Raw genomic sequence first — 14,467 nt, forward strand, 5'->3', positions numbered from 1 at the left:
TCCCTACATTAGACACCACTGACTTTCATCGCATTGACTAAAATATTGAGACATCTCTTGGGATCCACAGTAAAAAGACATGCAAGTTGGGGACATTGGAATTTCTCAGGAGTGTTAAAATGAGTCACAAATGAGGCATACATTAAAGCTAGCATCTCACTAGTTGGTTTTGAGTTGCTGAATAATCTGAGTGCCAGCGCGTACGTCTGCGTCTCTCGGTAGGTGGGTGTTAACAGCCCCGGCGACCCAGAAGCCTGCTGAGATAATGACCCTACAGTCTGAAAGTCAACTTCCGTCCCGTTTGAAATGATCAGAGGTGGTCGTCGGGGCGGGCCTCTGACCTTCAACATGCGAAGGGAGGGATTTTAGCAAAAACAGTCGGTAGTTGTGACACACCCGAGCAAAATCCAGTTGCACAACAGGGATCGTTTGGTTTTGGAAGAATTAAATGAGAAATGTTTGACTTCATTTTGAAATCTCACTTTTGGTTTCTTGAAAATCTGAGCAGATCTTTTCAGGAATTGTAAAACAAGTTTTTTTTCTCAAGAGACAAATGTGAGAGAGAATAGACCTGATTTGATTTCAGTTGTGTATGTTTACATAAACATTCAATTTCAGTTGGTACTAAAGCAGTCGTTTGTCTAACGCAATAAAATGTCACTAAAACACTTCAGTCTGACTGAAATGTCTGACTAGGCCTGTTAGGCTCGTAATGTGATTGTAGCTCATGTAAACATGTTAATCAGACTACAGCTGGCTTCTGCATTGTTCAAATGCTTGCCAATACCAAACCCCAGTCTAGCTCGATTATAAAATGACTGTGTCAATTGAGATATTAAAAAGACCTCACATGTGTCATTCACACAGAACCCGTTTTTCAACTGTGCTTTTACATTGTTTTACTACGTAGACATACATGCACTAGGCAGACGTGTTTGACGCGCTCATGTCTTGACACGCATGACACAGCTTTTAAAAATGCTCTAGACCTTGCGTTTTTCTTTAATCCACTGCCTCACAAAACACACTCTATGTAAACAGCCTCATATGGCTCTTTTTTCTACATAAAAAGCCTCTAACAAAGCTCGTCAGTTCTGTATAACAAGTTCTGCATATAAATTTGAATATGTTGAATCTGTTCCCTAATTTGACAATGTTCGCAGACACTTCTATTTCTGTTTAACATCTGACCGCTCTAAATTTCTCTAAGCAAATCTCAGTCCTGGCCACAGACTTGCAACAAACACTGCGGTAATTCCATGTTGACATAATAGCCGCATTTCCCAAGGCTTCCAGCTGACGCATAGTGTCGCTAAAAGAAAAAAAACATTATCGGTTCCACCAAATGGCAGTGTGTTCTGGTGTGAAAACGTTTAATTTAGAGGTGTCAGCCGAGGAGGTTCACCTTATCCGCCCACCTGCTTCACATAAACTAAATGAGCCACATCACGCTCACCTCCCTTTGACCCTCCTCACATCCGTCAGCCGCCTCCTGCCCGATAACCTGAAGATGATGGATGCAGGTAGGTGAAATCTGGGTCAAATCATTGCCGTGCGTGAGTGTCGTTCATTCAGTCAGTTGGAAAAAAAACACTTGTGGATTCATCTGAAAGATGTATGTCAGTGGGTTTTTTTGACAGATTACTACAAAAAATAAGTTTGTCTTGTTCCTACTTTTCTTTGATTAAAAAGCCAAAATCTTTGAGGTTGGAGTAAGGCGCTCTTAAAAGAAGTGAATAGGGCTGATCCATACATGTTGAAAGAAAAATTCACTGTTTCAACAGTAAAGCCACGAAGTGTAAACAACATGACCGTTAACCTAATTTTAGGATGGGGAAAATTGGTTGCTAACCTTTTCTGTGTAAAATTATATCCAGTTTTACTTTAAACCTTAAAATGACCATGCAGCTCAATTAACTTTTTCGCTTTACAGCTCAAAAAAGACATTTTACAGATGCTTTCATAAAATTATAAGCTTCACATTTCTGCTTTTAAATCCTCAAAATGAGCCCCATTTACTTTCTAAGTGCATCACTATAACTCTATTTATTGCTTTTTCAACTTGTTAATTTAAAAAAAAAAATGTACACATCAGTTTTGCTGCATACAGTAACACTAACATGAACTGCATACAATTGCCAAAACCTATAATAATTATATACAGTCAAACCAAAATTTATTTAGACATTTTAAACATTTCTCACATTTTCAGTTTATTTGCTATCGTTTAGAAAATGGTAATAAAATATGATAAGAACTCAAAGTGTCAGAACAAATTTATCTTGATAATGTAAGATAACTTTGATAGAAAGGTATGTAATGGATTACAATCAACCAAATATTACCAAGCAACACTTAATTTTGTTCAGTCTGTGGTGTAAAAAGGTCACATTAGCAATTAAAGAAAAACACTTAAGCAGAACATGGTCAGGTCAAAGTGTCTGAATAATTTTTGGTCCTAAATTATCAATTTTATTGAATGTCAAGAATTTCTTTAGTTAAAATTATGTCACAGTTTAGTTTATTTTGCTATACTGACTTACATAAATGAACCGTAGTGTCCTGCACCCACTAGTGAAATTATATCTGGTGTATGAATAATTTTTGGTTTGACTGTATATTCAAATATATCTCAGTGGTGTACAGTAGTATTCTGAAATGAGATTTTTTTTTTTTAAATCAAATGTAAATTCATGCCACAGTAGCATTACTTGTACTATCAGAAAAAGAAAAAATATATGTTTACATTACTAGTGTATTTATTAAACCTAAGTATGAATCTCATCAAGTTAGTGTTGGTTATGCATTTTAGATTTATTCAAAAATAATAATTCAAGGCAGTAACAATTTAAACAATTTAATTCGACCTGATCTCATGACAAAAATGTACCTCTTTGAACTTTTTCACGAGCTACGAAATACGTACCTATGATTTATATCACTGCATTTTCCAACAGAAATGTCCACTGAGTGACACTAAAACAGTGTTTGTTTGTTTTTTTTTCCTTGGAACAGAGTTTTATGTGACACGTGTCACTGCAGTTCTGACTTGAAATGTTTGTTAAATGGTGCTATAACTTTAATGCTTCATGACATTTTAAAATAACATACATCTGCACTACACCTAAACCTGATAGTATGAACAAAAGCAAATGTGACACAAAAACGCAATCGCAAGCAATGCGTTGTAGCTTTTTTTTTTTTTGAGATCTCTCATTTTTCAGCTCACGAAATTTGTACCCAAGAATTCGTTCCAGCTGAGGTACCAAGCAAGCTTGTTGGGTCTGATGTTGTGTCCATTTTTCGACCCGCTGGCAAATTATTACCCCAACCCTTTGAAATCACTACACAATCGCTTAATCCTAACTCCTCCACCACACCTGACACTAAACCTACCAATACTGGGGGGGTAGTAATGTGGTGGGGGTCAACATCAGAAAGCGAAACATATGGAGCTATGATCGTAACTGTGTACGAAAACTATTACAAGTGCTCACAGTTAACTACCTCTAGAGTTTTCTGTTGGAAACTGCTGTGATATGTGCTTATTGGTATATATTTCGCATCTTGCGAAGAAGTACGTTTTTTTTGTCGTGAGATCACATGTTCAGCTATTCTTTTCATCAGTCAAAGCTCAGTAAATATTGGTTGCAGACACAGATTTACCTAACAATTTCAACAAGCTGGTTACTTCCTAAGAACTTCCACAGATTATGTTTTCATGCCATGTAAGTCTTATTTTGACGTAACAAAGTCGTAATATCTAAGTGTGTGGGTTGTTTACCATCTTTATTAAATTAGCCTTCCCAATAACGCCATTATATCGTTCATTCAAACCGATTTGTGAACGCGAAAACCCGCACAAACACGAGGTGGAATTTATCACATGAACCAATCATAACCAGTCTTATCCAATCATATCGCAGTGGAGGCATTGCCATTCCCATTCATTTTCAAGTATCCCCCACCAAACCCACTGCACGTTTTAGGGTGTCTGTTAAAACTTAATGGGCTCAGGGGAGGCGAGAGACGCGGACAACCACTGTAACTTTACCCACTGGTGTCACGTTTAGACGATGTTTCTTTAAAAAAATAAGTGATTATTAGACTTTTTTAATGTCATATTTTGTAATATAGCCATTGTTTTATTTTTGTACTATGAATTTTTATGTGATTCTTTATTGGCATCAATGGTTCTATGAAGAACCTTGAACATCCATGGAACCTTTCAAATGCAGAAAAGGTTCTTTATAGTTAAAAATGTTATTCGAAATGGTTCTTTTAGGAACTGTTCACCGAAAGGTTCTTTGGGGAACCAAAAATGGTTTGTCAATGGCATCACTGCAAAAACACTCTTATTTTTAAGAGTGTAATCAATATTAGGGCAGCAATGCTTGCTTCTCATTCAGTCCTTCACCCAAATTAAACCTGGAATGTTCCTTTCACACCTCGACCTGTGAGGTACTAGGAAGAACATGCTGTAATTGAATATTACAAGATGCTGTACAGTAGAAGCCCATTTTAGGATCAGAGCTCGCATTGCCACGCAAAAAGAAAAGAGGGGGATGAATTGCTGAGAGAGGTGGAAACAGAAAGCGGGAGGGAGAAAGGTGGAGACTATCAGGGCTCGTTGCTCTTTCCCAGGAGACTGTGTTCCTCTACCTGTTCTCCACAGTGTCACCATGACAACGGCAGAGCACATCTCCGTCATTGGCGTATCTCTGGTCTCTTCCTTTTCTTTGCCCCTCTCATTCTGTCATTCACCCTTTTCTCTTTCCTAGCTTGCTCTTTTTCCTTCTGTCTCTCTGTCTTTCTCTCTCTCGGTTGGTCTCCCTCGCTAATTAAGATGCGGCTCCAGCAGTCTGGTGGGGGAGGGGAAATCATACCTGAGAGAGACACAGGAAGAGAGGCTGGCTAGGAGGAAAGGGACACGTAAACTATATTTTACAGTCGGATATGTGGGCACTGGTTCGTTTATAATTGGCTGGAGTGTAATGTTTTTCTACGGGTGTGGTTTCAGATGTGTAAATGGCAGTTGCGATCGGTATCTCAGAAAAACCCGCAGCGTGATTGAATGTCTTTCCCCTCTCCAAAATGACGAGTGCCTTTCTGTCCCAAATTCATGTGCTTGCGTGCGTGTGTGCACCATGCTATAATAAGAGCCTAAATTAGAGAGCATTGGTAGGAGGCGTTCCAAAACCACAATGAGTTTTAAGATGCTTCACCAAGCCGCTCTATAAATACGAATACATCTATTGTAGCCAAACAGAACAGCCCTTGCCGGGAGAAAACGTGTTTATGCGCATGTGTCCTTCCTTTTCCTCCTGCTCCTCCTTCCCTGTCTGTTTGTTTGTTCTGCAGATGTTCTCATGGCCTCTTGCTTGGGGAAGGGGTTGGGGTAGTGACGCGTTTCCGTGGAGATAGAGGAACCACAAGGATAATTGGGTTAACGAGAGAAGGGGGCGTGGCCTCCTGCTCTGGGGACTTCTGGAATGTCGTTAACTTTCCAGTAGCAGGGTGGGGCGAGGTGAGCTCCAGACGAGCGCCTATACAATGTTAAAAACAGCCCCGGAGATAATTGGGAACAAGGAATATTTAGATAACGCTGGCGGAGCGTGTCAGATACGATGTGCAGGCCATTAATCAACAAGATTTGCGTTTATTATTAAGACAAATGATGAACTGCATTAAAGTAAGTGCTTTCATTCGTTTGAAAGCACGCATTCATGCATCTAATGAGATGGCTCTGTGAAAAAATACAGCGTTTGTTTACATATACGTTTACATTGAGGCTGTTAGCAGATGCTTTTAATCAAAAGTGGCTTAGAGATGAGGAACATCACAAGCATTTTGCAGTCAAAAACAACCACTCCAGAGAGAAAGGCTTATCACGAAATGACGTCATTTAATAAATGAGTCCAGTGAAGGCATGACCTCATCTTAATTAACCGACAGAAGCTTCTAATGCTTTTTGAAAAAAAAAAAAAAAAAGTGTAGAGCACAGGATTGGTTGGAAAGACCGTGATGGGATTTAAAACTTGCAAAAGCGTACACAAGACAAATGAGTCCTGAAAGTTTAGAAAGTTTTTTTTTTTCCTCATTTAAAACTTAAGTTTGTGCTATTAAACATTTTATTTTTTTTCCAAAATACAAATTCAAGGCTGTAACGGTTTAAAAAAATATATTTAATTTGTGAACTTTTGTTCAGCTATTCTTTTTAATAGTTAACTATTTAACTATTTTTTTTTTTTTTTTTTTTTTTTTTTTTGGATCATCAGTCATCAAAGCTCTGTAAATATTGGTCACAGAGATTTACTTTAAATTTCACCAAGCTGATACTCACTAAAAACTCCCACAGATAATGTTTCATGCCATTTTAAGTCTTATTTTGACGTAACGAAGTGGCTATATCATGATGTGTGAGTTTACTTACTTTTTAAAATTATTCTTCCCATTAACACCATTATATTGTTTATTCAGACCGATTCGTGGCACAACTCACGCACAACTCGCGCACAAGCGTAAGAGGTGGGATTTATCGCATGAACCAATCACAGCCGAACATAATCAGTTATATCCAATCATATCGCGATGGAGGCATTGCCTCTTTTGATGTGGCTTTCTTCCATTCATTCTCAATTACCCCTTACCAAACTAAAACCAAAATATGGGTAACACTTTACAATATTGGTTAACGTTAGATAATGTATTCACTAACAAAAACAATACATTTATATTATTTATTAATTTTTGTTAACATTAGTTAATAAAAATACAGTCGTTCAAACTTTGTTAGTTCACAGTGTAATAACTAATGTTAACAAACACAACTTGTGATTTTAATAATGCATGAGTAAAATGCTGAAATTAACATTAACTAAGATTAATAAATGCTTTTAGTTCTTGTTAACTAATGTTAACCTTATTGTAAAGTGTTACCAATATGATACTGTTTATGTCTGTGGTCAGTACAGTTTTGAAAGAAAGTTATTTTTATTCAATAAAGATGGAATAAATTGATCAAAGGTGGCATTAAATACATTTGCAATGTTACAAATGTTTTCTATTTCAAATAAATGCTGTTCTTTTTAACTTTCTATTCAACAAAGAGTCTTGGAAAAAATGTATCACTGTTTCCATACAAATATTAGGAAGCACATCTGTTTTCAACCCTGATAATATGTTTCTTGAGCAGCAAATCAGCATATTAGAATGATTTCTGATGAATGGCTGCTAAGAATTCAGCTTTGCCATCACAGGAATAAATTACATTTAAATATATTCAAACCTAAAACAGTTTTTTTGGCATTCAAAAACCTTACTGGCCACAAACTTTTGAATATATATATATATATATATATATATATATATATATATATATAAAATATAATATAATAGTGGAACCATATTTAGCTTCAAAACGGGACTGACAACTGTATTCTGCTGCTGTGTGAACGTAACCTATATGCATGTGGAATTTCTGAAGGGATTTCCTGGCGAGAGGGATTTTACATTATTTAGTAGTCAGTCCCCATGGTGGATGACACAAAATGGAGTGTGAACTGCAGAGACATATAACACATATAAAGCTGTATTAGTGACTTTTGCAATTCAGCTCATTTAAGTAGTTCAAAATTCTGCTTTAAAGTATTTATCCGTATCATCAAACCAAGTCTGAATGAATGATTCTTTAGGGGGTTTTAGTTCCAGCAGATTTGTTATATAATATGACTCTGCATAGCCGATCTGGCACAGAACATTGAGATAAAAGTTTTAAAATATTTATTATTCACACACACTTTATTTTAAGGATTTATTTATACTAAATAAAAACTCCCAGATAAGAAAAAACAAGCCTGCAGCCAAAAGACAAAAATGTGTGTGAAAGCACATGCATAAAGTAAACTGTCTGTGCCTATCTTTGAGGATTTAACACCGTGCACCGTTTAATCTATTTGCATTTTCTTTGTCTCTCCGTCTGCATGCGCAAACGTGCACAAAAGGTCATCCTCACCTTCAGTATAACCTCTACTGAAGCTTAATCACTCAACAGTTGCCCGTTCTTGAAGCTCAAAGAGTCGTTTGAGTGACGGAGCTGAAAGCTTTGTGCGCATTGATGTGCAAATTAACACACCGTCTTTGCAACTCAATAACCAGAACATCTTCCTACAGTAGGTGCAGTCGAGAGGCTCGTCGAATCTAAATTCAGCCTTGTTACTCTGATAAAATCTTTACTACAAGATGTTTTCCAGCCGTTGAGTGATAAAGATGTGTGCTAAAGTGTTTCATGTTGGTTGACTGAAAAGGATCTTATCTAGACTGTTATTTTAGCGAAGCATGTCCATTTAGTGTTTTATTAGCAATGTCAAAATCTTTTTGAGAAATTTGGATGAAACAAGATGACAAATTCTTTTAAACATTAGCCCTTCAGTTTCCATTAGCTGTGACCGTGGCTTGCCTACAAGGAATATTAATTTCAGTACCGATTTTTAGTCACAAGATGGACTTCTCAATGCATACTGCAGTACAAGATGATGTAATGCACAGCATTATTGCACACTTTATTGAACAACCAGTGTAGGTTGTTTTTATGATAGAGGAGAGAATGCTATACTTTGTATTTTTCCATCGTTTTTTTTTTTTTTTTGACAAAAACAAGCATAATAATCTGTACCAGTGACATGATTGTGAAGTCGTTTTAAAAAAATGTGATAATGTCAGAATGTTGGCTGAAGAGATTCTGCGCTGCTCTGCCAGACTTTGAGTATTTGATAAGAAGGATCTGGCACATACACACCACACACACAGCTGATGAAATGCAGACTTCTGTCAAGTGTGGAGAATGACTAAGAGAGAGACCCTGTAAATAACAGATCTTTCAGTTCTGCACAAGAACTGTGAAATTACACAAATGAATGGTGGAGATATAAAAAGAAACAGTTTAAACTGTTAAAGAGTAAATTAATGCTGTATGCATGTCTCCTCTGGCATGTGTAATTTTCATTTTTCAAAGGATATAATTTTTAATTTCAAAGGACAGTTCACCCAAAAATGAAAATTGTTATTAATTACTCCTCTTATGTTGTTCCAAACCAGTAAGACCTTCGTTCATCTTCAAAACACAAATTAAGATATTTTTGATAATCCGAGAGCTTTCTGACCCTGCATAGACGGCAACACAATTACAACATTCACTAACACCGAAGAGAAGAAATTGCTATTTTAGTTATTTGAAGTTTTTTTGTTTTCTTTGTGGACAAAAAGTATTCGCACAACTTCATAAAATTAGGTTAGAACCACTAATGTCACATGGACTATTTTAATGATGTCTTTACTACCTTTCTGGGCCTTAAATATGTGACCCTGGATCACAAAACCAGTCTTAAGTCGCTGGGGTATATTTGTAGCAATAGCCAAAAATACATTGTATGGGTCAAAAATCATTAGGAAATTAAGTCAAGATCATGTTACATTAAGATTTTTTGTAAAATCCCTACTGTAAACCTATCAAAATGTAATTTTTGATTAGTAATATGCATTGTTAAGAACTTAATTTGGACAACTTTACAGGTGATTTTCTCAGTATTTTTTTTTTTTTTTTGCACCCTTAGATTCCAGATTTTCAAATAGATGTATCTCGGCCAAATATTATCCTATCCTAACAAACTATACATCAATAGAAAGCTTATTTATTGAGCTTTCATATGATGTATATATCAGTTTTGTAAAATTTAACCTTATGACTGGTTTTGTGGTCCAGGGTCACATATGGTAGTTGCATTGCTGTCTGTGCAGAAATATCTTAATTTGTGTTTCGAAGATGAAAAAAAGGTCTTATGAGTTTGAAACAACATGAGGGTGAGTAATTAATGAAAGAATTTTCATTTTTGGTAGAACTATCACTTTAAGGCCTTTCCACACTGAGCACGATGCGAAAACCTGAGGCAAATCGCCGACTAATAAAGATAAATAAAGTTTGGTTCTACACCAGAAAAACAAACTATCTATAATGCTTACAAGAAAACATCTTAAAATATAAATAGAAGTAAATTTGGCATCATGCCACATTTGAAAATGTATATAATTATTATTAATGTATTTGCTTAAAACCCACTTTAAATCGAGTATTTGTAATAACTTCTGATTGTGATCTGCAGTTGATTTTGATTTTATAATAGGCAGACATGCACTCTTTGTATGTTTAAGAACGCCACACTGCTTATTGTCATTAACATCCTTTATTGTTATAAAAATACCATGAGCTGCATAGAAAACAAATATAGAAAATATATCATATATATATTTTACGCGCTCTGACTTATAGCTGTAACAGTTGCGCACGTGGAAGAAAATGGACAGTGTTCCCCTCCCAGATCACATAATTCAATGGAGAATTAATTTAAATTATATTAAGAAGAATATGTGAGAATAACCATCTGTTCTCAGATACAATGATGACAAGAGCGCTCCTCTTCTCTTTCGGAATACTCTTCTTATGTGTTTGTTTACACTGGTTTTCGAAACCGTGCCACCACTCTCATCCTTTTGTGCAACAGCAGCTACTCCGGACATGTGATGTAATGCTCAAATCTCATTGGACAGTCGTGTTTTCGCTTTGCGAAACTGAAAAGATTTGTGGGATTGGTCGTTAAAAAACATTCGCTTTTTCGGTGCATGAATGTTCACGGTCTATGTGGAAGCTTTCATAGGAATCTGTTGTTTTATTCCAGCCCGTCATCGCATGCTATATATTTTTTTCTTTTTCGGACTTGGAAAGGCCTTTAAATAAAATGAAAATTCAGGCTTTTTTGGAAATGCATGTTTTTGATAGTATTTTATTCAAAGAATCCATACATATGCTTACATTTTTACAAATTGTTCTTTATATTTTTGGGTTAACTACCCCTTTGAAGGCTGATCTCGTCTCCAGTGAGCTGACCCAGCAGAGTTTCTGAGAGCAGAAAGCCACGGCCTGCATCATCAACAATCTGCTGGATGTCAGGTTCACTACAGATATAATGGAGTTGATGGATTCTGACTCAAACGTGATGTCAAGGCTCACGCTCACACATCCCCCATCGTTTGGCCTCCAAGTCAAGGGCTTAGGCCAAGATCAGCGCTACGCTGTCATTGCCACAAACACTGAATGATAGTACAGCTGATATTCCCATGAGTTGTAACTAAACGAAGGTCCTCCGCCTGTCACAGCTGTACTGTCGGTAGAATAAATGAGTCAGTAAAGTTCATTTATAGAGCACAGATAAAACCAAGAAATGTTGACTAAAGCACTGACCAGCAATATTACTTTTCAATGGCACAGCAAAAAAGAAAGAAGCCTTTAATTAAAATGAACTGTAGAGTTTTTTAGGGTTAACTTGCGTTCTCATTTGATTGTAGAGGGCTTATTAAAAACAGGAAACAGAAACGGGAACCGCTATAAGACATTAAAGTTCAGAGATGGCACAGTGACAGATGTAGACATTTGTTAACTCAAAAGTTTTATGTTGTGTAACATTTTTGTTTTAGATTTTTGCATATGCTTATCAAAGCTGCATTTATTTATTTGTATCAACAATACAATAAAATCAGTAAAATTATATGAGCATTATATTGCGATTATACAACAGTCTGATGGCATGAGTGTGTAAATGCATAAGAAACAACAACGGAGTGTTTTTAAAGCTCTCTTTTGTGCAAACTACTTACATCTCCAAAAACGTCAAAGCAAATTTTCCAATAGATGTATACTTTATTAACAAACTGTGTATGTGAAGTCTAAACATGTAGATTCTCTCCTAAAAAAAACTCTTAAAACTACATTCCGTGACACAATAACAGTATTATTTATAAAATTATAGCAGATTTGAGCGTCCGCCATGACACTCGCTGTGAGAAATACCACAAGTGGAGTGATGCGGTGAAACGGTTTGAGTTCCGATATCACTAGAATATCGCACTCCTCTCAGCCAATCAGATTCGAGGACCAGAAAGAACTGCTGTAAAGTTTGTTATATTTAAAAATCTAATTTGGATGGCAAAGCTGAATTTCCAGCAGCCGTTACTCCAGGCTTCAGAGTCACATGATCCTTCAGATATAATTTCATGCTCAAGAAATTTGTACCATTATCGAATACTTTTGCTGAAACTGATTTTGTGAAGTGGTTTTTTTTTTCAGGATTCTTTAAATAGAAAGTTTAAAAGAACAGTATTCATTTAATACAGAAATCGTTATAACATTATAAATGTTTTACTATCACTGTAGACCAATTTAATGCGTCCTTTATGAATAAAGTATTAATTTCCATTAAAAAAAACTTGTAGTGTAGGTAAAGTGTAGATAAAGCCTCATACTGGTGGATTTATCATCTTGTGTATACGGCATATTGTCAGATAAGTGGTCCTGCAGTGTCTGCATTTAAATGATATGAATAAATGGATGTCAGAGTGTCTCTGAATATCACCGCTATTTGTGAGTAATTGCAATTACCTAAGGTATGATTATATTTTGACATGTCAGTAATAAGAGCAGCTGTGTTTGGAGAAATGTGACTGTCAAGCTGCGAGGGCACACAGTGTTTCCCATGCAGTGATTTCTGGTATAACCCCAGATAAACTTTCCAGTGGGAGCAAACTGATGCATGCTAAATTCTCAATGAAGACACGCTGCAAATGTGTTAAATAGCTGCCTGTAATTTCATGCATTTGCAAAAGCAGGTGGAGTGTGAAAGCAAGAGAGGGAGACGAATGGAGAAGACCGGAATCAGCTGCCTCAGTCAATCTATTTTTCTCTCCATTCCTTCCTGCTAATCTCCTCACTTATCATGTTGTGCATGGAAAGTGATATTGATCGATATGAGTTAAGTGAGATACGCGTCCGCTTGGGCAGATGTGCTGGAAAGCAGATTATGTTGCTGCTAATCCACAAGTGTAGGGATGAAAGATTACAGCAGAATCACCTGCTGGAGGTAGAGCAAACTGACACACAGACTGAGAAGGAGAGAGAGTTAAACACAGTCACTAAAGAGCTTTGTGGGATGGTACACAGAGCGGAATAGTCGACACAACCTAGTCAACAGATTACAGAGAGAGAGAGAGAGACGTCACTACAGCAGAGCTCCAGACTGCGGCTAAAATTGTTGCTTAAAATCGATTAGAACTAGAAAACATGGTTTTGGGTGAGTCAGGTTCGTATGGAGAGAAGTTTTATGTGATGTCCAAATCATGAGCAGATGATTTTTATGAGCCAGGTTCACTCCAGAATGAAAATTTCCTGATAATTTTCTCACCCCCATGTCATCCAAAAGGTCACGCTTGATGTAGGCAGTGTTTTCAAAGTAAACGTGCAAAGAAAGTCCGGGTGTGTTCACACTTGTAGTTCGGTTTGTTTGGTTCATTTGGTCTGGAACAAAAAGGAAAATTAATGATACATTTGGTCCTGGTCCGCTTAGCGTTCACACTGGCATTTTTGACAGCAAACCTAAAGATGCCGAACCTAAAGGCATAGTGATACGTTCACAACCTGAGTGGTCAGATTGAGTGACGTATATTTCGTGACGGAACTCACCGAACAGTACAAACAAAAGGAAAAGGTGCGTTCGACTTAAAGGGGCGCTGCGGGTGTATGACACCAAAGTACCCATTCACTGATTCGTCTGCTCGGCACTGCTTCAAATCAAATACACCTAATGCCGTCTGCTGGACTAAGTGCGCTTGTTGCATGTTTATGCTTATATTTTTACCACCTGCAAACTCGCAAAGAGCTCATAAAAGGTCCTTTACATCCTCGTTGCTCCACGTTTGACCTCTGGTCATTTTGTTTTGGATACACCGCTTGTTCCCTTCGAGAAATCATGTGGCATAGCGTCACATCTTGCTCACATCTGTTTTGGTTAGTTTAGAAATGTTTAGTCTGTGTTGCATTCATATTTCATTCGAACTGCACCAGAGTTCGTTTGGAAGTGCACTGAGACCCATCTTTTTAGCGTTGTTGGTCCTCTTGTTTGGTGTGCACAAGAGTTCGGATGGCAGCGTTCACACTTACTCAAATGAACCGCACTAACAGAGAAATCACACCAGAGTTTGTTTTAATCAAACCAAACATGACAAGTGTGAACACGCCCTTAAACTCCCTTTATAAAAAAGGTAAAACAACGACATCGGACGATTTTGAAATTGGAGGAGAAAATGAGAAGGAGTTTTTCGCCTTACCCTACCTTTTTGAACCAGAGTATACAAGCGAAGAACTAACCACGTGCAACTTTTCCAACTGATTACTTATTTTTTTGAAGTCGCAGAAATGCATCGCAAAGCTAGTGCAAGACAAGCTTTTGTGGTTAAAAAGTATATACATTTATATGTTGTCAGAAAATTACCAATCGTATTGCTAGATAAGACCCTTAAGGCCCGTTCACACCAATAACGATAACTGTATTTGTGTCCACACCAGTGAACGATAACTGTCTGTTTT

General features: G+C 36.9%; 1 protein-coding gene across 1 annotated transcript in view; it reads left to right on the forward strand.

Moving 5' to 3' along the window:
• Positions 1 to 14,467, forward strand: part of sdc3 (syndecan 3) — a 39,845-nt gene that overhangs the window by 5,848 nt on the left and 19,530 nt on the right. The window lies entirely within an intron of this gene.

Source organism: Garra rufa, chromosome 17, assembly GCF_049309525.1.
Source record: "Garra rufa chromosome 17, GarRuf1.0, whole genome shotgun sequence".
NCBI lineage: Eukaryota > Metazoa > Chordata > Actinopteri > Cypriniformes > Cyprinidae > Garra > Garra rufa.